General features: G+C 38.6%; 1 protein-coding gene and 1 pseudogene across 25 annotated transcripts in view; both read right to left on the bottom strand.

The window, feature by feature from the left end:
• BBX (BBX high mobility group box domain containing) overlaps window positions 1–23,879 on the bottom strand; it is a 291,573-nt gene that overhangs the window by 242,033 nt on the left and 25,661 nt on the right. For 4 of the 25 annotated variants that reach the window (XM_012189597.5, XM_042230795.2, XM_060417209.1 and 1 more), the window contains exon 2: window positions 1–23,879. This exon is cut by the window's left edge and continues 6,793 nt beyond it; it is cut by the window's right edge and continues 22,358 nt beyond it. The exons of the other annotated variants lie outside the window; for them this stretch is intronic. The gene's annotated coding sequence lies outside the window, so the exon portion shown is untranslated. 25 annotated transcript variants of the gene reach the window in all.
• The window catches only part of LOC132659967 (large ribosomal subunit protein uL16-like), a 147,785-nt pseudogene that overhangs the window by 98,245 nt on the left and 25,661 nt on the right, over window positions 1–23,879 (bottom strand).

The following is a 23,879-nucleotide window of genomic DNA, read 5'->3' as shown; positions in this document are numbered from 1 at the left end:
TTTTGAAGAGTAACAATCTCAGTAAACTAGCCCACTGATGGGCACTAATTGTCTGAAGACAATGTATTAAGTGAGTTTTAATTTATTTGCTCTTATTTAAAAAAAATAAACAAGTGTCAAAAATCCTTTCAGTAGGAATGGTTGAGAAGGACGGACCAGCTGAATATTGCAATTTCATAAAGTTCAGGCAACAGTAAGTTTCAGAGGTCATCACCAGCATACAGTGGTTCTGGTTCAGCAATAACTGTACCATTCTAAGTACCTTAAAGAAGGTAGTGTACTTTCGGGTAATATTTTCAGTCTCCTAGTCTAGCATGATATAATTTCCCATAACCTTTATTTACCCTTTCATAGTAAGTTGCTAAATGATTTCTTCACAAAATAAATACCTTATTCTTTCAGAAAGAGCAAATGCCCTGCACAGTCAGCGGCAAACAGGAAAGAAACTGCGCCAGTGGTAGGTGGCTCAACTAACAGATCCTAGCAATTGGATTAAATGACGCACACGCACACACACAGGGACGAAACACTGAATGGGGGTAGGATGAAACACTGAAAGGGAGATGGAAAAGAAATTACTCTGAACAAAAAACACAATCAAAGGTAGGCCAAACATTCCTCTCTTAAAAATACTGTTTACTTGGTTAAGTTTGAGAAGCTAGCAGAACCAGACATCAAAGATTTGCTTAGGGCAATGAATTTCAACAAGTAGAACAACATCATCAGCTGCTTTCAGGGGAATAAGACATATGAAACTATCATATTTAGGATATTTTCTTAGGTTTGTTGAAAATAACAGTTGGGAGTAAAATAACCTAGTACAGTTCCTGGCATGTAGTGTCTATACAAGTTAGGTAATATTATTACAAGTTTCATCTCCACATCAAGATAACACAGTGATACTTTAATCACAATTTTGCCAGAAAATCGAAGCTTAAATAGAGGCATCAAGTAACCAGCCATGACACAGTTAACTGGTAGGAAAACAAGATCTGAAAACAGGTCTGTGTGTTTGCTGGAAGCCATATGCTGGTATCAGACATATACTTTACTGGTGCTTCAAAATCATCTGGATGTATACAAAAAAACTTTGAATCCTGGAAATGAAACTCTGGACAATTTGGAAATGAAAAATGTATTTAGTGAAATAGAAGGCTGAATATGAAAAGCAGGACATCACTAAAAGAATACCACTGAAGAATGAGTTAGTAAGCTCAAACCTGGGCCAAAGATTTCTTCAGAATGCAAAAGGATAACGAAATAAAAGGTTAAAAAAGGAAAAAGTTTTCAGACAGAGGACAGACCTGATTTTCACTATCTATTAGCAATTCAAAGAAGGGAGACTAAAGAGTGAAAGAGAGGCAATATCCGAAAACAGAGTATTAGAGAATTTTACATAATCGAAGATTATGAACATTGATTCCAAACGCATAGTTTCACATTGAATGGAGTCACTCACTGAGTGCCAATTTGGATAAATAAAAAACAAAAACTTATGAAACACATGGAAGAGAAATTCTTACTAACAAGGATAAAGCAAAAATCTCTAAAATTAACAGAAAAAAAGAGAAAAGACTTATCCACAAAAGAGATACCAACCTTCCGCTTTCAATAATAATTTAGGAGGAAACTTGTCTTTCTCAACCTAAAAGGCTGAAAACAGAGAATTGGGGGGAACTAAGAGCAAGCTTAAATTCTTCTTTTGTTCTGAGAAAAGGTATTAAACAGATACCTTTAACTCCAGACACTAAGAAAAACATGCTTAAATACACGTGTTAAAAAATTTACTGCGAAAGTGGGGGAACTGAATGAAGAGAATGAAAAGATAGACTTCCAGTTATAAGTACTGGGGCTATAATGTACAGCATGATGTCTAGTTAACACTGCTATATGGTATATTTGAAAGATGCTAAGATAGCAAATCTTAAAGTTCTCATCACAAGGAAATAATGGGTTTTTTTCCCCTTTGGGCAAGGAGAGGGGTGAAGTGGGGGGAATCTACATGAGATGACTGACATGCAGTTAACTAAACTTACAGGTAGTGCTAGTGTTAAAGAAATCACCTGCCAATGCAGGTATACCTAAGAGACGCGAGTTCGATCCCTGGGTCGGAAAGATGCCCTAGGGAAGGAACGGCAACCCACTTTAGTATTCTTGCCTGGGAAATCCCATGGACAGAGGATCTCGGCAGGCCACAGTCCATGGGGTCACAAAGACTTGGACATGACTAAAGTGACTTAGATGCAAACTTACTGTAGTAAACATTTCACAGTACATATAAATCAAATCATTAACGCTGTACACCTTAAACTTACACCGAGCTACATACCAAATATATATAAATAAAACTGAAAGGAAATAAACAAAAATGATCACAAAGTAGGAAAAAATGTATGCTATTCAAACTAGCAGAACAAATAAAGAATAAAACAAATGCGATCATTCCAATGAGTCTGGAAAACAGAAACAAAGAGAGGGTAATATAAAGAAATTACCAGTTACAAGTTACAATAAATATAAACACACCATCAGAGATATGCTCAGACTAAATTAATAAATAAAAATATATGTACACATCCACAACAGACACACCTAAGACAAAATGACACATGAAATGTTAAAAGTCAGGGATATGAAACTATATAGCAGGCAAATGAAAAGAGAAAGGACATATAAAACAATGACACTAGACAAAAAAAATTAAAGAAAAATCATTAAAAGGGAAAAAGAAAATATCTACATTGCTAAAAAGAATAACCTTCCAAGAGAATAATAGTCACTAGTTCTTATACATTTAATAACATAGTGTTTTAAATATAAAAAGAAAAAATTTTAAATAGCTGTAATTAGCAAATCACAATCACACTGACAGTCTTTAAAATACTCCTCTCAGAAAACAACAGATAAAGTAAAAGAAAAATAAATAATGCTATAAAGGATAGGAATGATACATTGAAATTGTATCGTTTGATACAACAGATAAAATATTAACTTAAGCAGGTATTTTATAGGTAACACTCTGGACTCCACATAAAAAGAAATCACATTCTTTTTGAAGATGTGAAATATTCAGAGATTGATCATGTAGTGGACATCAAAATGTAAATTAACAATTCTTAAACAGTTTTATCCTGCAGGCCACATTCACTAACCTAAATACAGTTAAGATGTGAAATCAATCAATCAATAAAATAAATAGATAAATCAGGAATTTAAGATAAACATATATACACTGCTATATATAAAATAAACAAGGACCTACTCTATAGCACAGGTAATTATACTCAGTATCTTGTAATAACCTATAATGGAAAAGAATCTTAAAAAGAGTATTTGTGTGTGTATATAACTGAATCACTTTCTTATACACCTGATACTAACACAACATTGTAAATTAACTACAGTTCAATTTTAAGACTAAAAAAAGAATATGCAGAAAAAGAAATTGGTAATAAAATGACAGCCAAAAAAATTTAATCGGAATTTTAAACTCTGTTTCTAAAAGTAGTGTATTAGTTGAACAGCAAATTAAAATGCATTTTTTTTCATCTTTCAAATGGACAATGACCACACTATGTAAGATAACCTGTGAGATGCCATCAAAATGGTAATCATTGAAAACAGTGCAACAAACAATATTTTACAGAACCATTACATTTGAAAATAACTGAATTATTTCAAAACAAGCACTAGAAAACAAAACAGAAAAAAAATTTAATTTGAACAAAAGTTAATAAACACACATGAAAAACTAGAGACAGAAAAAATTAAACATTATAAGCAAACAACAAAAAATTTTATATGAAAAAACCTTGAAGGCTATATGAAATAGATGGCTTTATAACAAAATATAAACTATCAAAACTTACCAAAGAACAAGCAGAAAAACCAACACCACAGTAACCAAAGTAAAAAAATTAACGCAATTGGCTAAAGGTCTGCATCCTCAAGAAAGGCACGAGCCTGAGGTGGCTTTATAGGAGCTGAGGCTCACTTAACCCCATTCAAGAATCAGGTAAGAGGAGCAAAGAAAAGAAAAATTAGTGTTCCATCATACTTCAACGTAGATGTAAAATTCTTCAGTAAAATTTAAAAATAGAATAAAACAGTGTATGAAAAGAATAACATCAAATAGAGGTTAGCCCAGAAATGTAAGGATGACTGGCATCAGAAAATATATTAATGCAATTCATTACATTAAGAGAGTAAAAGAAGAAAATGAGATGAGCAGGTCAACAAGTTACTTTACCATACACTCATGATATAATTTCTCAGCCAAGAATAGGAGAGAATTTCCTTAATCTGATTAAAAAAAAATCTAAGAAGAGAAGCCAGCAGAGTCAGAGACCAAGAAGAAGGACACAGAAAATAGTATTCATAATAGTCAAATATTAGATGCATTAAAATATGTAAATATATAACAAAAAAGGATGTTCAGGGACTTTCCTGGTGGTCCAGTGGCTAAGACTCCAAGCTCTCAATGCAAGGGGCCCAGTTCAATCCCAGGTCAGGAAGCTAGATCCCACAGGCTGCAACTAAGACCTGGCATAGCCAAATAATAAATAATTTTTTTTTTTAAAAAGGATATACACTATCATCATGTGTAATCAGCATTATCAGAGGTACTAGCCAACGCATTAACCAAAAGCAAAAACGAAAGAAAGAAAAATGGGCAAAAGAAAACACTGGACAAAGTGACACAACTATCACTCATTAGTCAAAATATCCAAGAGAATAAACTGACAAACTAATAAACTAGTAAGAGAGGTATTATAAAGCTATATAATTCAACCTATTATTTCCATAGAAATAGAACACAATATTTAAGTTCTAAAATATTTGTACACGATTAAAGCATTTCAAATTAGTTAAATCGCACAGTATTCCACAGATTACCTCTGTGTAGATGTGTGTGTATGTGTTTGGCGGGGGAGGGGGGGTGGTGGGGCCGGGAGAAGAGGAGTAAAAAGATCCATCACTACCTCACACCATTAACAATAAATTGCAGACAGATTTTTTTTCAAAGGCTTAACAGAATCAAACAGATACAAGGAAGAGAGTATATACAAGGGAGTGTATCAATGACACTGGGGTAGGAAAGATCCTCTTAAAGAAGGAAAGAAAAGACAGACAAAGTTAATACATATATAAAAACTGTCAGTGTCCCCTGGGAAATTACATTATAAGCAAAGTTGAAAGAAAATACACCAAATTGATAAAGTAGCTAGCTTGGGGACTTGGTGGGGTGAATGACAAAATATTAAAACTAGGAATGAAAGTCAAAAGGAAATCTGTTCTTTTATTCATTCAGCAGCCATTCATTCACAAACATTTATTGAGTGTTTAATATGCGTCCAACCCTGTTTCGAGCATGAGGTATATGGAGCAAACAAAACAAAGAGACCTGTTCTCATGAAGCTTCCTTTCTGGAAAGAAAGAGACAAGGCTCTAAACAGGTACGCCAGCAAGTAACTACTAATAAAACACCTCTCATTTTAAATTTAAATAACTTCAGAAGTTAGTAAATAGTAGGAAAAATAAAATAGGACTATATATATTCTAAAATGTATGGGTTTTGGAAAACAAAAAATGTACTCATACATTACCTCTGAAATAGAAACATTAACCTCTGAAACTTTATAAAATTTTATTTTCTCTATAGTAGTTTAGATTTAAGGAATTTATGCACATAAAGATTATTTACTCTTCTGAAAATACCTGGATAGAAATACCTAAAAGATCAAATCCAGCAATGACTGACCAGAAAATGAGGGTTTAATGAAAGAATTGCAGGCTTTGAGATATTTATCCATTGTGGCACCAAATGGAGGATAGCACCTTATGTCTGATCCTGAGAGAAGGAGCTGAAAGATACACTGTGCTTCACAGAGGTCTTAAACAAGTTCCCTGGCCCTTGAAAAGAAGTCAGAGATGGGCCCCTATGGTCACAAACGGCCTTAACTAGTCAATAAGCAGTTTCCAGAATATAAACAGCTCTTTCCCTTTTTAATTTATCATTTACATTTTTAAAAATATACTCACAAATATTTTTAACATGAGATATACTTTACTTAAAATTCTATTACATTCAGTTAACCTGTCAAGAATACATGAATCACAGTAGTTCCCTGGTGGTCCAATGATTAGGACTCAGATTTCACTGCTGTGGGCCTGGTTCAATCCCTGATCTGGGAACTAGGATCATGAGAACCATGCAGCATGACCAAAAATAAATAATTAAAAATAAAATGAATGGATTATCCAAAACGTGATATTCAAAGATTATTTTTAATTACTTACTTACCGAGGACAACTACCAGCATATTAAAAAGTAGCCCATTAAATAAGCCCTGCATTTGTCTAAAGCAGTGATAAACTCTAAAGACCTATTATTCTTTTTAGACACTCATGTCCACATCTGCCTACTAAAAACACATGTTCGAAGCATGAATTTTAGTAAAGCGAAACTTCCCTTAAAACAAGTGTGTTTATTTGAACACAAAATTTCAGAACCAAATCAACAAGTGTTTTATGGGTTCACGCTCATGAGGGATCACATGTGTGTTTATTTGAATGTAATCTTACTGAAATAAACACAGCTGCGTTTATTTCAACGTGTGAGAATCGAGATCTACACATGTTTGTGCAGGAGTGAATCATGAAATCATGGCTTAGTGCATGGAAATGTGACTAGGAAATAGCACAAAGCACAATCACTTTCTTCAAATATAACACTGAAAATTAAATCTATAGCTAAAAGGTATTTCAGGAAAAGGTACAATTCAATGTATCTCATAATTAACAGAAATATAAATTTACAGGGTCAAGTATAAAACATCTCTTTTATAAAGGTTTCATTTGAAAAGAAAAGAAAAATGCAACGAATGATAATAAATACGTATGTATCTACCCACTGAAAACATTGCATAGTATATACTTGACCCTTTTTTAAAAAAACAAAATAATGTAAATAAAATTGGCCTTCTCCATTTTTCTCTCCTTGGTCCCGTTAGTCTTCATCCCTTCCTCCTCAGAAGTGAACACTGTCACGAATCTGAGCTAAACAATGTATATAGTATTGTTTTGGGTGTTTTCTAAAATAAATACATAAGATAATAAAGTAAAAATTATTCTGTTTTGTTTTTTGTCTATCAACTTTGTTTCTGAGATTGATCCAATGATGTTACTTCCAATTTTCTCCATTAAAAAACAACTCTGCCATGAATATCCTTGTACACATCCCAGTGCAGATGTTTGAGACTTTCTCTAGGGTATAACTAGATAAATAACTGCTGTTTCTCAAATTTTGCTAGATATTGACAAATTGTTTCCCTAAGCAGTTGTATCAATGTGTACACTGATTTGGAATGGATTCTATATAATTAGGATCTGTTCCAAGCAGAGTGTTCAAGAAATTGGTTTCGTAAATGGATGTGCAGACTTTCATGTTCTTGCTTGATCTGCTTAGGTTATCAGTACAGTGTTTCTCAACCAGAGGTAACTGACTCTAAGAGACATTTATGGTCGTGACTAGGACTTCCCTGGTGGCTCAAAGCATCTGCCTACAATGTGGGACAACTGGCTTGGATCCCTGAGTCAGGAAGATCCTCTGGAGAAGGAAACTGCAACCCACTCCAGTACTCTTGCCTGGAAAATCCCATGGACGGAGGAGCGTGGTAGGCTACAGTCCATTGGGTCACTGAGAGTCGGACACGACTGAGCCACTTCACTTCAGGAGAATGGCACTACTAGCATCCAGTGGCTGGAGATGAGGGATATCTCACTGCCCAGTTTTACCTCTGGAAAAACAGAATGTCCAATTGGCTTGTTCTGGTATAAATTCTTCTTCCCTCTTAGGTCAAGAATAAGTTCCAGGAACTTTGGGCTTATGAAATCATCCTTTAAATAATAATAAGCAGTGACCTTAAGTTGAAATGCTTTCTGACATCACAAACAGTTGGACTCAGAATAAGGAGTCCAAACAAGCTACAGCATATAATGCCCTTCTGCTGCTGCTGCTGCTGCTAAGTTGCTTCAGTCGTGTCTGACTCTGTGTGACCCCATAGACGGCAGCCCATCAGGCACCCTCGTCCCTGAGATTCTCCAGGCAAGAACACTGGAGTGGGTTGCCATTTCCTTCTCCAATGCATGAAAGTGAAAAGTGAAAGTGAAGTCGCTCAGTCGTGTCCGACTCCCAGTGACCCCATGGACTGCAGCCTACCAGGCTCCTCCATCCATGGGATTTTCCAGGCAGGAGTACTGGAGTGGCAGCCCCACTAACCAGACTTTTTACAACATCCCTCTGAAGTAATTGTATTCTCTGGTGGCTCAGATGGTAAAGCATCTGCCTACAATGCAGGAGACCCAGGTTCAATTCCTGGGTCGGGAAGATCTGGAGAAGGAAATGGCAACCCACTCCAGTATTCTTGACTGGAAAATCCCATGGACGGAGGAGCCTGGCAGGCTACAGTCCATGGGGTCACAAAGAGTTGGACAGGACTGAGTGACTTCACTTCATCCTCTGAAGTAAACAACCATACACGTATCTAAATTAAACAACTGGAAATGCAACTAAGTCTGAGTCTCATGGTTCATAAGAATAAAATCTTAATCTTACTTCCTAGGTGACTTTACTTATTAATAGTATCTTGGCTGACATTTTTGCCATTTATTTCCATATCTAAGCCATAGCAGAAACAAGAAAAAAAGATTTTTAAGCTAAACTATTTAAATGCCTATTTTGGAAAAAAAAAGAAGACAGGCGATACAAGGTCAAACTACTACTTAGGAAGAGCTGAAAAGATGTATATTTGCTTTTGCCAACCTGAGAGGGGTTTTTTCCTCCATTTTCCCTTTTATATTCCCTAGTCTAAGTTAGAAAGTAGCAAAATGTCTAACTTTCTCCCAATTTAATATGCAAAATGTAACTTCATTATTCACTTGGAGGCCATGTGAGTCAATGGATTTAAAAAACTGAACAAGAAGCTAAGAGACCAAGAACTTTAACCCTAACTGAGTTTGGCCCTCTCTTACCAATGTCAATAACTGCCTCTACAATGAAGTCTAAATCTATACCTCTATTCACGCCTTTTACTTCAACATTTCCAGCTACCTGCCTGACATCTCCACAATGGTTGCCCCTTACCATATTCCATGTTCCTGAACCTCAACTGTGATCTCACTGCACGCCCTCCATCAACACCCTCCATCACGGAAGCTCCATTCATTTGTGGGGCAAAAAAAAAAACCAGCATTCTCTTGGCCAGCTTCTTCCATGACTTCCTCTCTCTTACTCCTGTAACTCCTGGACTGCTTCTTCTATAGCATCTTGTCTACCCATTTCTTCCTTTCCAGTTTAACAGCCATAGCCAAGGGCAGGTCCCAGTTTATTGTGTATACTCACGGCTTCCAGACTTGACTCACTGCTGCTTATTTCCAGCTTCTCCTCCTGAAACTCACCCAACATATATGTGGTCATACTAACCTTTCTCTCTTTTCTTTTGTATGTCCATCTTTATTTGGGTGTGACTGACACACAATCAATTGCACATATTTGAACTGGACAATGTGATACATTTGATACGCCTATGAACCATCACTTGCAGGATAGTGAACACATCCATGATCCAACCCCCAATTTTTTCTTGTGCCTTTGTAAACCCTCTCTCTACTTCTCTCCATTGTGAAGGAACCACGTATCTGTTTTGCGACTCTAGATTAGTTTGTATTTTTTAGAATTTCATGTAAGCAGAATCACAGAGTATGTACTCGTTTTGGTCTAGGTTTTTCAATAAGCATAATTATTTTGAGATTCACCAATGCTGATGGGTAAATCAATGGTCCTTTCCTTTTTATTGCTGAATAATAGTTCTTTGTATGCACAGACCATCATTTTTTAACCATTCACTTGTTGGTGGATATTTTGGGTATTACAAATAAATCTACTATAACATTCAGGTACACATCCTTGTATGGACTTATCTTTCCCTAACTTGGATAAATACTGTAAGAGGAAAATGACTAGATCAGTGGTAAATGTAGGTTTAACTTCTTAAGAAACTGCCAAACTATTTTCAAAGTAGTTATACCATTTTACATTCCCACCTGTGGTTTATTTGAGTTCTAGTTTCTCTACACTGGACATAATCAGTCATTTTAATTTTAGCCATTTTCATAGGTGAGTAGTGGGATCTCACTGTGGTTTTAGTGTGTATTTTCCCTAATAACTAATAACGCTGAGTATTTTTCGCAAGCTTGGTAGCCATCGCCTCTCTTCTTTGATGAAATGTCTATTTTACCCATATTTCTTTTTTCCTTTTTGTCGCTGCACTGGGTCTTCATTGCTGCACATGGGCTTTTTCATTGCAGCGCAAGGGCTCTGGAGCGCATGGGCTCAGCAGTTGAGCCACATGGACTTAGTTGCCCTTTGGCACTTAAGAGCTTAGTTCCCTGACTACGGATCGAACCCAAGTTCTCTGGATTGCAAAGCAGGCTCTTAACCACTGGACCACCAGCTAAGTCCCTCACCAATTTTATTAGGCTGTTAATCTTTCTAAAATATAGTTCTGACTATGTTACTTCCCAGATTAAAAACCCTCAATGACACTTGCCTGGCTTTAAAAAAGAGCTGACCTCAAACCAATACGGAATGACTTTTCTCCCAGAACTCTTTAATAAGCCAAATTGCAACTCAACAGAATAACTAGGTTTCCAGACACAAACCCATATTTTGCATGCCGTTATGCCTTTTCTCAGGGCTTCCCAGATGGTGCTAGTGATAAAGAAGCCACCTGCCAATCCAGGAGATGTAAGAGAGGTGGGTTCAATACTCGGGTCAGGAAGATCCCCTGGAGGAGGGCATGGCTACCCACTCCAGTATGCTTGCCTGGAGAATCCCATGAACAGAGGAGCTTGGTGGTCTATAGTCCATAGGGTCACAAAGAATCAGACACAACTGAAGGGACTTAGCACGCAGGCATGCATGCCTTTTCTCAGGCTATTCCTTCTATCTAGAAAGCCTCTCATGTCCAGATCTTTTGTACTTCAAGGTGAAATCAAATAACACCCCTTTTATGAGGGCTTCCATTTTCCTCAGCCAGAAGTACCACCCTCCTCTAAATTGTCTTTTGTTCATATATGTCCATGTTGTTATTTCTATTATTGTTCTGACCACAGGGGGCAGTATAACTGATGGTTAGGAAGATGGACTCTGGATACAGACAACATGAGTTCAACTCCCATTACTAGCTGTGGGAATTTAAGCTAGTTACTTCCCTATACCTCAGTGTAGCGGACACTGGGATGCCCCACTTAGACCCCCTCTAGGCCAGCAGACCCAATGCCCAGCTGCTGAGTGTGTGGAATGCTAAGGGCTCAGAGCTGCTTAACAGCTATCTTTGCCAGCACTTCTGGGGGATTATGCCCCTCCCTCAGGGTCTGTTCCCCAATGCAGTCCCCCTCAGCCACTGCCTGACTGAGTGGTCCTCTTCCCAGTGGTAAATCTATGTACCATTCCCACTCCAAACTTCGCAAAGGATTTCAAGGAGGCTACATTTTTAGCAAAATCCACATCTTTACCTGGCTTTTTCCCCTACCCAGTTCAGGTCAGTTGCTCAGTTGTGTTCGACTCTTTGCAACCCCATGGACTGCAGCATGCCAGGCCTTCCTGTTCATCACCAGCTCCTGGAGTTTACTCAAACTCATGTCCATTGAGTCGGTGATGCCATCTAACCATCTCATCCTCTGTTGTCCCCTTCTCCTCCTGCCTTCAATCTTTCCCAGCATCAGGGTGTTTTCAAATGAGTCAGGTCTTCGCATCAGGTGGCCAAAGTATTGGAGTTTCAGCATCCTCTACCCAAGCAGTTCTCAAACTTTAGTATCAATCAGGTTCACCTGGAAGACTAGTTAAACCACAGGTTGGCTCCCCAGCTCCACAAGTTCCTGGTTCAGGGCTCCTGAGAATACACAACCTGGGAATGTATATTTCCAAGTATCACTGAGGCCACTGCCCCAAAGCCCAATCCAGCTTCCCTCCATTGCTCATGTTCAGGTTCCTCCTGAGTGCTCCCTCAATAAATCACCCACACAAGACTCTGCATCTCAGGCTCTGCTTCTAAGAAACCTGACATGCAATTTCTTAATGTAGCAAATAGGTACATTATTAATTAGCCTAAATGATGACTGTGCAGATAAAATCAGGAAATATATCCACTATGCTTAGAATAGTACAAAGCACTTTAAAAAGTCTTTGTAAGTATTAGTTACCATCATCAGCTCCCCTATTATTACTAAACATTACTGAGCATAGATCTATCCCTTATCCAACATTGTATTTCCTATATTACCTAACACCAATACCTACAATTGATATCAATCTAGTGGGCTTAATGTATTGTCCACTGCATTAGCTACAATAATTAGAACTTGGTCTCTACTGAAAGGGAGCTTTAATATCTGCTCTTTGAAAGAATCTGGAGGAAAAACAAAGTACAAGCACTCAGTTATAGTTGCAGGCTATGTTCAAGAAAGAATTCAAGAAATGAGAATAAAAGGCTGGGAGTGGATCATCAGTGGGATTCCTACAAGGTGACTACTACAAAGGACAGGGTGTCAAATGTTATCTGGAAAGAATGTTAAAGGAACTAACACACTGTACACGTGAATAAGGCCTTATTATAAAACAGAGTACCGGAAAAAACAATGAAAGTGAACAAATCTTTAATTTCCTGATCACAGATCTATTGCTTGACTTAGTAAACTATTTGCAATTAGAGCAGTTAAAAGTTTTTGGTGTTTAGGCAAACAATGGACATCAAACAACTTTTCTAGCTACATGTTAACTGAAGAAAATCCATTAAGATGCTTATCCATTTTGCAGAGCCATCTTGATGAAGCCCATACTTCTCAAAACCAAATAATCATGCCATGTCTACTGCCATCATTCCAAAAATATAGAGTGTATAACAAGCAGAAATTAAAAATTGAAAGGCAGATAGTCTTAGGGAATTAAATCTTTTGCTTTTTCACCAGGGTTGGGGTTGGGGTTGGGGGCGGGGGGGCATGAATGTCTTGATGGCAAATAACTTCAAACCGTACTTCTATGTTAGAACATGTACATATATTCTTGATATGATAGGCATGTAGATTATACTACCGTCTGCTTATGTCAATACTCACCAAACTCTTTACTTAAGATCTACACATTCCACTGTGTGTCGTTTTTTTAATCTCGATTTTTTAAAAAAGAGGCCTACATTATAGAACAGGATATATAATACTCAAATAGATTTTTAAGATCAAGCATTCTGGAAACTTCAACAAATTTGAGCTTTCTGGGAAGCACAATTTGGCCTATGTTATGACCCATGACTTTACAGGAAAACGAGTCTACTTTCTTCTGCTCTTCAGGTACTTTAGTAGAAAATTTGAGAAACAGAAAGCTAAGAAAACAAATTATTGGTTTTTCATTGGTTATTTTATATAAATTGAGCCTTTTCTGGAAATTTAAATGGGTGACCTGGTAGGATTACCACCTAAGAGCGGTCTGTGCCTTAAAACACATTCCTAAAGCAACTTCTTCAAAAGAAATATCAGAAAAGTCACCACAACCACAGTAGCCCCAATGGGACAGGCAGCCCACTGGCCTGTTCATTCAAGGAATAACTACAGAAAGTTACCAGATACCTGTAAAGCTGTTTAACACAGAGAACTTACATGTAATATTCCCCTACAGACAGAAGGGCCCTTAAAGTTTGTTCAGCAAAATGATCTGGCACAAGGCCAACATCTAAAACAGAATCTAATCCAAAAAATAAAATAAAATATACACAACACTTAAAAATCATGAATCTAATGTGAGCTCTCTTATATGTAACAGTAAAGCATATAAACCTGTTCAATAAATGTCTGCTGAATCACGGAGTGGATTCTGTTAAGCAATAATTTTCTAAAATGGAAAGCAAAGTCCTATATCTTAGAAGAACTTGGCAGGATAGCAAGAAAGAGGGATACAATATCAGAGCACCAAACAACAGAGCTGAGCAGGCCCTGAGCCACCTGGGCCCCTACTCTATCTGACAGTAGAGACAAGAGCTTGTTGTGGAAGGATAAAGCTTTCTCCCCAGACATCAGCCTCACAAGATGATGGAGAAACTTCAAAACTTACTACTTGCTATAATGAGGGGTGGAGGGTGGGGGTGAGAGGCAATATTTGTCCAGAAGTTTGTAGGACTATAAGGCATTACCACTCATTCAAATTCACAAGAATCTAGGTGAATAATCCTTCCCTGGCTTTATCCAAGAATCCACAGGCTTAAACTAGAGATTCTTCAGCATTTAAAAAGAGAGTCTCCTCCAATGATAGCACTCCATCCCAGGGGTATTTCAGATGCCCTTTCTGGCAGCTTTCTTAATTCACATCTTTCCAACCTAGAGATGCCTACAGTATTTCTGGAAGATGAGTACTGTGTCTCAAACATGAGTGGCACATTATTTTTGGTTCTGTTTCTGCTTCTTGATAAATAATTTTTTGTTGGATTTTCAAGCTCGTATGGGCGATGTGATCTTAGCTAATCTCTTGGAAAAGTTAACAAGCAATCAAATTTTTTCCAGGGTCTTTAATGAAAAACCTAACTTGCGTGAATTATTCTGACATTTGCACATCACTTTTCCTTTGGTGGCTCAGAGGTTAAAGCGTCTGCCTGCAATGTGGGAGACCTGGGTTCAATCCCTGGGTTGGGAAGATCCCCTGGAGAAGGAAAAGGCAACCCACTCCACTATTCTTGCCTAGAGAATCCCATGGACGGAGGAGCCTGGTAGGCTGCAGTCCATCGGGTCGCAAAGAGTCGGACACGACTGAGCAACTTCACTTTCTTTTTTTCTTTCTTTTCCTTTCTAGACTGCTCTTGGAAATCTACAAATTCCTTTGTAAACGAGGTATATCAAAAACCTTAAACCAAGAGGCCAGCACAAGAAAAGTTACCCCAACTGTGCTATTTTGCTTGGTTAAATCTTCCTGTGATTTAACCAATATCATACCCTCCTACTCAAACTGTGAGCCTACATGTAAATAGAGAGGATAAGAAAGGGTGGAAATCTAGTACGTAATCCTCAAACAGGAGGTACTGGTCAAGCAGAAACAAATACTCTGGAAGAAAAGTAGAAACAATTTTTTTTTAAGGACGAATTGCTTTGGTAAGATAAAACCATTCTCAATCATCTGCACGGATTTATGTCCTGCCAAAAATATTTTTTATGTAGCACAGAGATCAGACAATATGGAAAGGCAAAAAATGACCCTATAAGAATTGCTGTAGATAAAAACACTTCAAGAAAATCCCATCATCAGACTCAGTATTACTTCTGGATTGTCTTCCCACAGATCCACCCCCATATCTCTTCTCTTATCACTTCAGGTTTTAGAGAGAGAAAAAAAAATTACTGATAGCAAGTTTAAAGCATTTACAAATCATAAGATACAACCACACTTCCAGAGTCACCCACGATCACTGTTTATCTACAGCATTAAACACACATACACAAAGCAAATAACATATTCCACAACTGTTAGAAATCTAAAAAATAACTGTTGTGGAATTAAAGACTTAATGAAACAACAGAATAAAAAATTAAAAGAATTAATAAATATAATATATAACAGTTAATCTGAGTAAATAATCACATCTTTGGCTTTCGAGGTGGCACTAGTGGTCAAGAATCCACCTGGCAATGCAGCAGATCAAAGAGGCATGGGTTCCAACTCTAGTCTGGGAAGATTCCACATGTCATGGCACAACCAAGTCCATGCCCCACAGCTACTGAAGCCCATGTCCCGAGAGCCCATGGTCTACAAGAGAAGCCACTGTAATGAGAAGGCCACACACCACAATGAGAGAAGCTTCCACTACCCGCAGTTAGACAAAAGCTCACATGCAGTAAGGAAGACCCTCGGTTGAGTTCAGTCACTCAGTCGTGCCTGACTCTTTGCGATCCCAGGGACTGCAGCATGCCAGGCCTCCCTGTCCATCACCAATTCCCGGAGTTTACTCAAACTCATGTCCATTGTGTCAGTGATGCCATCCAACCATCTCATCCTCTGTCGTCCCCTTCTCCTCCTGCCTTCAATCTTTCCCAGCATCAAGGTCTTTTCCAGTGAGTCACTTCTTTACATCAGGTGACCAAAGTATTGGGAGTTTCAGCTTCAACATCAGTCCTTCCAATAAATATTTAGGACTGATTTCCTGCAGGATTGACTGGTTAGATCTCCTTGCAGTCCAAGGGACTCTCAAGAGTCTTCTCCAACACCACAGTTCAAAAGCATAAATTCTTCAGCGCTCATCTTGCTTTATAGTCCAACTCTCACATCCATATATGACTACTGGATAAACCATAGCTTTGACTAGACGGACCTTTGTTGGTAAAGTAATGTCTCTGCTTTTTAATATGCGGTCTCTAGGTGGGTCATAGCTTTTCTTCCAAGAAGCAAGTGTCTTTTTAATTTCATGGCTGTAGTCACCATCTGCTGTGATTTTGGAGCCCCTCAAAATAAAGTTTCTCATTGTTCACCTTGTTTCCCCATCTATTTGCCATGAAGTGATGGGACAAGATGTCATGATTTTAGTTTTCTGAATAGTGAGTTTTCAGCCAACTTTTTCACTCTCCTCTTGTACTTTCATCAAGAGGCTCTTTAGTTCCTCTTTCCTTTATGGCATAAGGGTGGTGTCATATCTGTATCTGAGGTTATTGATATTTCTCCTGGCAATCTTGATTCCAGTTTGTGCTTCATCCAGTCCGGCGTTTTTCATGATGTATTCTGCATATAAGTTAAACAAGCAGGATGACAATATACAGCTTTGACGTACCCCTTTCCCGATTTGGAACCAGTCTGTTGTTCCATGTCCAATTCTAACTGTGGCTTCTTGACCTGCACACAGATTTCTCAGGAGGCAGGTCAGGTGGTCTGGTATTCCCATCTCCTTCAGAATTTTCCACAGTTTGTTGTGATCCACACAGTCAAAGGCTTTGGCATAGTCAATAAAGCAGAAATAGATGTTTTTCTGGAACTCTCTGGCTTTTTCGATGATCCAGCAGATGTTGGCAATTTGATCTCTGGTTCCTCTGCCTTTTCTAAATCCAGCTTGAACATCTGGAAGTTCACGGTTCACATATTGCTGAAGCCTGGCTTGGAGAATTGTGAGCATTATTTTGCTAACGTGTGAGATGAGTACAATTGTGCGGTAGTTTGAGGATTCTTTGGCATTGCTTTTCTTTGGAATTGGAGTGAAAACTGACCTTTCCCAGTCCTGTGGCCACTGCTGAGTTTTCCAAATTTCCTGGCATATTGAGTGCAGCACTTTCACAGCATCATCTTTTAGGATTTGAAATTCTATCACCTCCAATAGCTTTGTTCATAGTGATACTTCCTAAGGCCCACTTGACTTCACATTCCAGGATGTCTGGCTCTAGGTGAGTGATCACACCATCGTGGTTATCTGGGTAGTGAAGATCTTTTTTTGTACAGTTCTGTGTATTCTGCCACCTCTTCTTAACATCTTCTGTTTCTGTTAGGTCGATATCATTTTTGTCCTTTATTGCGCTCATCTCTGCATGAAATGTTCCTTAATTACCTCCATCATAGCTTGGCCTTAGGTCAAGCAACAGGGAAGGAATACGGCCCCGCCCATCAACAGAAAACTGGATTAAAGATTTACTGAACATGGCCCCATCCATCAAAACACCACCCAGTTTCCCCTTCAGTCAGTCTCTCCCATCAAGAAGCTTCCAAAAGCCTCTTATCCTTATCCATCAGAGGGCAGACAGAATGAAAACCACAATCACAGAAAACTAACCAAACTGATCACATGCCTTGTCTAGCTCAAAGAAACTATGAGCCATGCCGTTTAGGGTCACCCAAGATGGATGGGTCATGGCAGAGAGTTCTGACAAAACGTGGTCCACTGGAGAAGGGAATGGCAAACCACTTCAGTATTCTTGCTTTGAGAACCCCATGAATAGTATGAAAAGGCAAAAAGGTAGGACCCTGAAAGAGGAACTCCCCAGGTCGGTAGATGCCCAACATGCTACTGGAGATCAGTGGAGAAATAACTCCAGAAAGAATAAAGAGATGGAATCAAAGCAAAAACCACACCCAGCTGTGGATGTGACTGGTTATGGAAGTAAAGTCAGATGCTGTAAGAAAAATACTGCATGAGAACCTGGAATGTCAGGTCCATGAATCAAGGCAAATGGAAGTGGTCAAACAGGAGATGGCAAGAGTGAACGTCGACATTTTAGGAATCAGTGAACTAAAGTGGACTGGAATGGGTGAATTTAACTCAGATGACCATCATATCTACTACTGCGGGCAGGAATCCCTTAGAAGAAATGGAATATGGTCAACTAAACAGTCTGAAATGCAGTACTTGGATGCAATCTCAAAAACAACAATGAACAATCTCTGTTCACTTTCAAGGCAAACGATTCAATACCACAGTAATCCAACTCTATGCCCCAATGAGGAATGCTGAAGAAGTTGAAGTTGAATGATTCTATGAAGACCTACAAGACTTTCTAGAACTAACACTCAAAAAAGAATTCCTCTTCATTATAGGGGATTGGAATGCAAAAGTAGGAAGTCAAGAAACACTGGACTAACAGGCACATTTGGCCTTGGAGCACAGCATGAAGCAGGGCAAAGGCTAACAGAGTTTTGCCAAGAGAATGCACTGGTCATAGCAAACACCCTCTCCCAACAACACAAGAGAAGACTCTACACATGGACATCACCAGATGGTCAAACTGAAATCAGACTGAATTATATTCTTTGCAACCAAAGATGGAGAAGCTCTATACAGTCAGCAAAAACAAGACCGGGAGCTAACTGTGGCTCAGATCATGAACTCCTTATTGCCAAATTCAGACTTAAATTGAAGAAGTAGGGAAAACCGCTAGACCATTCAGGTATGACCTAAATCAAATCCCCTACAATTATACAGTGGAAGTGACAAATAGATTCAAGGGATTAAATCTGACAGGCAGAGTGCCTGAAGAACTATGGACAGAGGTTTGTGACATTGTACAGGAGGCAGGGATCAAGATCATCCCCAAGAAAAAGAAATGTAAAAAGGCAAAATGGTTGTCTGAGGAGGTCTTACAAATGGCTGAGAAAAGAAGAGAAGCTAAAGGCAAAGGAGAAAAGGAAAGATATACCCATTTGAATGCAGAGTTACAAAGAATAGCCAGGAGAGATAAGAAAGCCCTCCTCAGTGATCAATGCAAAGAAATAGAGGAAAACAATGGAATGGGAAAGACTAGAGCTCTTTTCGAAAATTAAGAGGTACCAAGGGAAGATTACATGCAAAGATGAGCACAAAAAAGGAAGACCCAGCACAGCCAAGCATAAATAAATCTTTTTTTTTCTTTTAAGTGAAATAATATCAGTCTATTTACAGCAAAACCTCTGGGTACCAGGCCCTTTAAGCTATATTCACTTTATCCAGAGAAAATGTGAGAGAAAAAGATCAATTTATTTTCCACAAATAGCCAGAAAGGGTTTTAAAAATTAAGAATGAATAACACTCCAAATCTGTAATCACTAGTCCCTCACCAGTGTGTTTTGTCAGTGATGTTCAGCTCTGTGCTTCAGAAAAGGAGGAGCCTTCTACGAACTCGGCACTCCCGGTTTTATCCCCTTTACTCTCTCCATGTACATATAGGCATCCTACTAGCATTTGAGCCTATCAGAATCATCTGCAGGATTTGTGAACAATGCCAATTCTTAGATCCTACTCTGAAGATTCTGATTTGTTCAGGAGGAGACCAGGCAGGCAGGCGCTGTGGTAGCAGCAGCAGCTACATCTCAAGGCCTGATTTATTTACCCCTCCCCTTGGCCTGTCACTTCACACTATCCGATGCAGTGTCTTTCAGTTCCTATCTCGGGTTCTCCTGATGGCTACTGTTTCCTTGTCTTCATCTTAACTTTTTTTTTTAATAGTTATTTATTTATATATTTGGCTGTGTCTTAATTGCAATATAGGGGATCTAGCTCCCTGACCAGGGATTGAACCCAGACTCCCCTCATTGGAAGCGAGGAGTCTTAGCCACTGGGCCACCAAAGAAGTCTCTTCACTGTAACTTCTAACACGCACCTCTCTCCTGTTTAAGCTCCAAAGTTTCTCCTCTCTAATGTGCTCTCACAGGCACAACCCTCATCCACTGAATCTGCCCTGTAGCCCACGCATTAAAAAGCACAGGACGAGACATCAGCTCCAAGTACATGAGAGCAGGGGGAGAAATGGCAAATCGGACTTAAGCTCTAGAGTCAGAATGACCAGAATTCAAATCCTGATACACAGAAAGCAAATATGGGTACGATATTTAACCATCTGCAGTCTTAGGTTCTTCATAGGTAAAATGGGAAGTAGTAATATCTCTCTCATGGTATTACTGCAAAGGTTAAATAAGATGATTTTAAATACCTATGGCACTGTCTGGAATGTTACCCTCAATAAACAGGAACAATTATTATTACAGAGAAGAACTGGTAACAGTGGTTAAATCCATCAGCAGAGTGCAGTGAGAATTATTATTCATTTTATTTTATTTTAAAAAGATTTATTTTTTAATGGCTGCACCGGGTCTCCGCTGCTGCGTGTGGGCTTCTACTTGCAATGAGCAGGGACTACTCTACGTTGCGGTGTGAGGGCTTCTCACTGCAGCGGCTTCTCTTGTTGCGGAGCACAGGCCCTAAGGCAGCATGGGCTTAGCTGTTCTGAGGGACGGGGATCTTCCCAGACCAGAGACTGAGCCATGTCCCCTGCACTGGCAGGCGGATTCTTAACCACTGGACCACCAGGGAAGCCCCATTATTCGTTTTAATGCAACATCTAAATACCAAATAAACCAAACTCTTCAATACCCATCACTGGTTCCAACTCAGATTGAGCCGATCCATACTAACTAATCAGAGCTCACCCTGTTACTCCAAAGTAAAACTCCTGAAATGAAGTTTTGTCCTCATGAAGCCAATATGACATTGAAAGGATGGGGTGAAATGAGATCGCTGCTACCTCAGCAAAAATGACTAAAAATGGCTTTGATCTATAAATCCCTAAATAATTGGAGTTGCAGTGTCCTTAGAGACTGCGTATGTCCCCGGCTCCTGTCATGGGTGCTGAGACTAGCTGAAACGTTCCTGTTCTTCAGACCTGAATAAGGGAAGTATGAAGAAGCCAGAAGAGAATTTGTCACCTTACTTAGAAAAAAAAAGAACTTTTAAGTTGGAGGAGGGGAAGTTGGGGGAAGTCCTATTATCTGTCAATTTTTTCAGGTTTTATGGATTTAGACTTTTTTTTCAACACAATTTTACTTTTAACAATGATTGAGAGAACAGTCATCTGGTTCCACGCTTTTCCATCTAATATTGGTGTAACACCTATCTTACTAAGTCGTTATGCCCATTTTCTCTACTACTGTGGAAGCTGGTATTGGGGGATTCCTATTTTTACTTACTTTATATTCCTGGGCTTAATACTATGCCTGCCAAGCAAATGTCAGGACCTCAATATATGTTCCCTGAGTGAATATAACAGTTTCTGTGATCATCCACTCAAGAGTTTACTTCTGATACAGTAAGAGTTATTTCAACTGTTTCTCTGACATCAGCAGACGATCAGACCAAGTCCCGGAGTAATCCCTTAACACACTAATGTCTCTCACAGCTAAAACAAACCCAGCAATTATGTATCGGGGGCATCTTCCCTGTGCCTTGCACTCTGCTCAGAAAAGGGCAATGTTCTGCAATGAAAGTAAACATGGGCCTTTTAGCCCTCTACATGAAAAAAGATACAAGTCAGGAACTTAGGAAGAATGCTAAATAATGTGAATTTTGAAATATTACAATCTGTGAATGTTTCTGGGAAATTCTTCCCCTTGTGGCTCTAACAGGTCATAGAGTCACTAGGAGTTACCCTGGAAAGGATCTTCCTGATCATTCCAGACTAGGCCAAACCCTTAATGAAAAAGAAAACGGAGGCCTATTGAAATAAAGTGTCTGGTATAGGTTACACACTTAGCGCCACAAAAACCAGGGCTGGAATCTAGGTTTTCTCAATTTTCAGGACTTATACCCTAACATACAATTGTATTAATGAGGTCAGTGACACTAGAGGGAAAGGATCATACTTTTTCCATTTTTATATTGTTTCTCATTACACTCTTATATACTTATGCTAGATGTGAAGGCAAAAGCTGCTATGATTTTTCTGACAATGCTTTTCCTAACAAAAATGTATTATACTAAATAAAACCCAAATAGCATTACTATTCAAAAAGTTACTGTTCAAAAATCCTTTTTCTTGAAATGGAAAACACAAGACCTCCTGAAATGCTTTCTTGGAAACCACTTTATAAAACTGATGATCATAAAGAATTTTTACATTAAAAAAATCAACTGCGTTATCATTAGACTACATTACTGATTCAAGATGCATTGTCAAATAAGTAACTATTATGTGGATATTTCTGTATTTTCCCTCTTCTTCCCTGGTGTGTATTTAGAACATGTATTTAGAACAGAATATACAAAGGGCTCAAAAGAGCTATAAAACGATATATATAGTATATAAAAATTGAACTCTGTTGTAAATTACCTAAAGGTTGATATAATAACTTTAACTTTTTTTTTTTTGCTTTCATAAGGTTCCTGAGAGCATGACTTTAGATAGTGCTCAACTCTTGTCCCAGTAAATTTGATTTGATGCTTTCATTTTCTCAAAAAGAGCTCCTACAGCAAAAGGAGGCATTCAAACTCACTCCACTGAGCTACAGATTAAGTACTGGATTGGCTAAAAAGTTTGTTTCAGTTTTTCTGCACCATCTTACAGAATACTTTATAGTATGCTGTCAATTCAGCCTTTAACATATTACTTGTCCCCACTTGTGCCTCTTCCCTCCCTGTGGCCAACCAAGATGAGCTCTCAGTTAACTTCCAGCCTCTGATGCTGTGTACTTTCCTCACCTGATACTCCGGCCACCCATCCCTTCCCCTCGGATGCTACCAGTGCAAGGTGCACCCTACACAACCTGCTTCAGTGACCCTCCACTGCCGGGCCTGGCAATTATGCGCTCCTAAAATCTGACCCCTGATCACCCTGCAGTGTATCTCCCTTTCTTAAAGGGAAATTGCGCTCCCCAGTCTCTACCATGCCCTTACTCTAGGTTTTCCCTTCAACAGGATAGTCCTTTCCTCTTATTCATACAACAAATATTTATTGACAGCCTATTCTCTATCACTTGCTAAAAATACAAAAACAAATTATCCCCCCACCACCCAGGGGCTATGTCCAAATCCCAATGTCCAAGGACCAATAATGGAGTCAGATGCTACGGCTCCCTCATCTGACTTCCTTTTACCTTTTTTTTTTTTTTTTTTTTTGGCCACACCACACAGCTTGCAGGTTCTTATCTTCCGGACCAGGGATAGAACCTGGGCCCATGGTAGTGAAAACACAGAATTCTAACCTCTAGACCACCAGGGACCCAGCATACTATTGTCTTTATGTCTCAACTTACTAATCACTTTAACCAAAGGTCAATACACAGGTGTTGAGTATCCACTGTACTCTATTCAACTTGCGTGACTGCATTAATAGCTCATGAGGAGGTTATCTCTATACTTCCTCTCCCTTCCTATTGTACACACACAACTCATCCTTGTCTTCTTGGTAACATTCACAGAACATAGCAACTGCTCAATAAACACATGCGGAAAGAATTAAAAGATCTATAAATGAATGTGGTTGGGGGGAGAATATTTTCAAAGTATTAGCTCAATACTAGTGTCAACTTTTCCCTATCTTGATTCATAGATTACCTTAAAATT

The sequence above is a fragment of the Ovis aries genome, chromosome 1 (genome assembly GCF_016772045.2).
Source record: "Ovis aries strain OAR_USU_Benz2616 breed Rambouillet chromosome 1, ARS-UI_Ramb_v3.0, whole genome shotgun sequence".
Classification (NCBI taxonomy): Eukaryota; Metazoa; Chordata; class Mammalia; order Artiodactyla; family Bovidae; genus Ovis; species Ovis aries.
The sequence above is the reverse complement of the archived record's forward strand: the minus strand, read 5'-3'. Positions and strand labels throughout refer to the sequence as shown.